The 2,409-nt window shown below is 43.4% G+C and overlaps 1 pseudogene; it reads left to right on the top strand.

Annotated features, from left to right (window-relative positions):
- Window positions 1-921: 921 nt before the first annotated feature.
- LOC114624438 lies at window positions 922-1,582 on the top strand (annotated as a pseudogene).
- The last annotated feature ends 827 nt before the right edge of the window (window positions 1,583-2,409 follow it).

Genomic DNA, 2,409 nt, shown 5'->3' with positions numbered 1-2,409 from the left:
AAGATAATCACCAAAGCAGAAAGGCATCCCTACTGACAATCACTGGGATAGGCCATTATGCCGACTTCCTAGTCTAGAAGTTGGAAAATAAATGTAAAGAATTATGCTGACTTCTGTGGCTGGGGAGATGACTCAGTAGTTAAGAGCACTTGCTGCTTGTAGAAGACTCAGGTTTGGTTCCCAGCACCCACATGGTGACTCACAAGTATCCATAACTCCAGTTCCAGGGTATCTGATGCCTTCTCCTGGCCTTCATGGGCACCAGGAACACCAGTGTGCTTAAATACATGTAGGTAACACACATAGATAGATAGATAGATAGATAGATAGATAGATAGATAGATAGATAGATAGATTTAAAAACCTTGTCTGGCCACACTGGGAGTGAATGTGCCTAACTTAATGAGCCAGGTTGTGGAATATCCAGGAGGTCCCCAACCCTCTCAGAGGAGAAGGGGAGGAGAGATGGGGAGGGACTGTGTGTGGGGGAACAGGAGGGGGCATCGAATGGGATGTCAAATGAATGAATAAATAAATAAATAAATAGGAAAATAGACTTAAAAAAAAACTATTGTACTTTCCTGTCAGAACTGTCTTAAAGTAACAGTTAAGTCTTTGTGGATGAGGCAAAGCCTTCCTTCATGAGTACTAATGAATACCTAATGTTGAAGGAACTGTCAGGGCTCCCAATATGTGTCTCCCAGATACAGCATCTAGAAAACCCAGAAATCCACAGAAGCAGAAACATGTGATTCTTTCTTTCACCTTGCTGTGTAAGGACTGGCTGTAAAAGAATACTCTGCCCTTCTTTGCCTGACAGTGAATCAGTCCTGAGACTCCTGTGTGGCAGGTCTCTGGCTTTATGCAGGAAAAAAAGAGATATCAGGAAACAACCATGCTCTTTCCAGCCAGTGCCGAGCGATGGGCATCTCTCGGGACAACTGGAACAAGCGGCGCAAGACCGGGGGTAAGAGAAAACCTTACCACAAGAAGCGGAAGTATGAGCTGGAACGGCCTGCAGCCAACACTAAGATTGGCCCTCGCACACACAGTCTGGGTTCGATGAGGCAATAAGAAGAACCGTGCTCTGAGATTGGATGTGGGGAACTTTTCCTGGGGCTCTGAGTGTTGTACTCGAAAAACAAGGATCATTGATGTTGTCTACAATGCATCCAATAATAAGCTTGTCCGCACCAAGACCCTGGTGAAGAACTACATTGTGCTTATTGACAGCACACTGTACCGGCAGTGGTACGAGTCCCACTATGCACTGCCCCTGGGCCGCAAGAAGGGGGCCAAACTCACTCCCGAGGAGGAAGAGATTTTAAACAAAAAACGATCAAAGAAAATTCAAAAGAAATACGACGAAAGGAAAAAGAATGCCAAAATCAGCAGTCTTCTGGAGGAACAGTTCCAGCAGGGCAAGCTTCTCGCCTGTATTGCCTCAAGACCAGGCCAGTGTGGCAGAGCAGATGGCTATGTGCTCGAAGGCAAGGAGCTGAAGTTCTATCTGCGGAAGATCAAAGCCCGGAAAGGCAAATAACCATCCTTCATAGCTCGTGTAACAAAGGTGTTTGCTGTTGGATGTAAAAAAAAAAAAAAGGAAACAACCAAGCCTTAGTAAGCTCTCCTACTTCACTACAGTATCTAACCCCTCTCTGCAACTGTCCGTTCATCACCTCTATAAGGAGCACACAGATTATGGAGCTGGGGCTGGAGCTCAGTTGATAGAGTACTTACCTAACTTAGTATACAGTATAACAAGCTATCATACATATATATATATCTCACTACCTACCTCTTATCTATGTAGTATGTATGTATGCATCTTTTTATCTACCTACCTATTATCTGTCAACCATCTATCTGTCCATCATCATTTATGATATATCTATCATCTGTCAATCTATTATCTATCTATCTACCTACCTATCTACCTATGGCTTGCACAAGACACTACATTTGAATCTCAGCACTGACATACCATAATGTCTTGGCAGATACCTGATGGACACTTAAGAACTGTGATATAGTCTTTAGAATAACTGGCATTGTATCCATGACAGATGAAGTCAAGAAAATGAAGAAGAAACCATGAGTTGGAGCCTGGTATAGATAAACTTGCAATTCTGTTACTTTGAGAGCTGACAGGAAACAGTGCGGTCTGTGTAAGAACCTGGCCACATTAGAAGATCCGGATTGGGTGCTGTGCTTGGCAGCAGGTTGTTGATGGAGCCAGGAGTAAAACTTGACTTATGGATTCTGGATATTCATTCTCTAATCCCTCAACCAGTTTCTGGTTAGTTTAAACATTTGTTGTTGTTGTTATCTCTGCTTTAAGTGTTTTTGACTATTGTTTGTACATGTGCATGATGCATACAGAGGTACAACAGGCAGCACAGGCATACC

Source organism: Grammomys surdaster, unplaced genomic scaffold (genome assembly GCF_004785775.1).
Source record: "Grammomys surdaster isolate TR1022 unplaced genomic scaffold, NIH_TR_1.0 206, whole genome shotgun sequence".
NCBI lineage: Eukaryota > Metazoa > Chordata > Mammalia > Rodentia > Muridae > Grammomys > Grammomys surdaster.
This window is presented reverse-complemented; position numbering and strand designations above follow the sequence as displayed.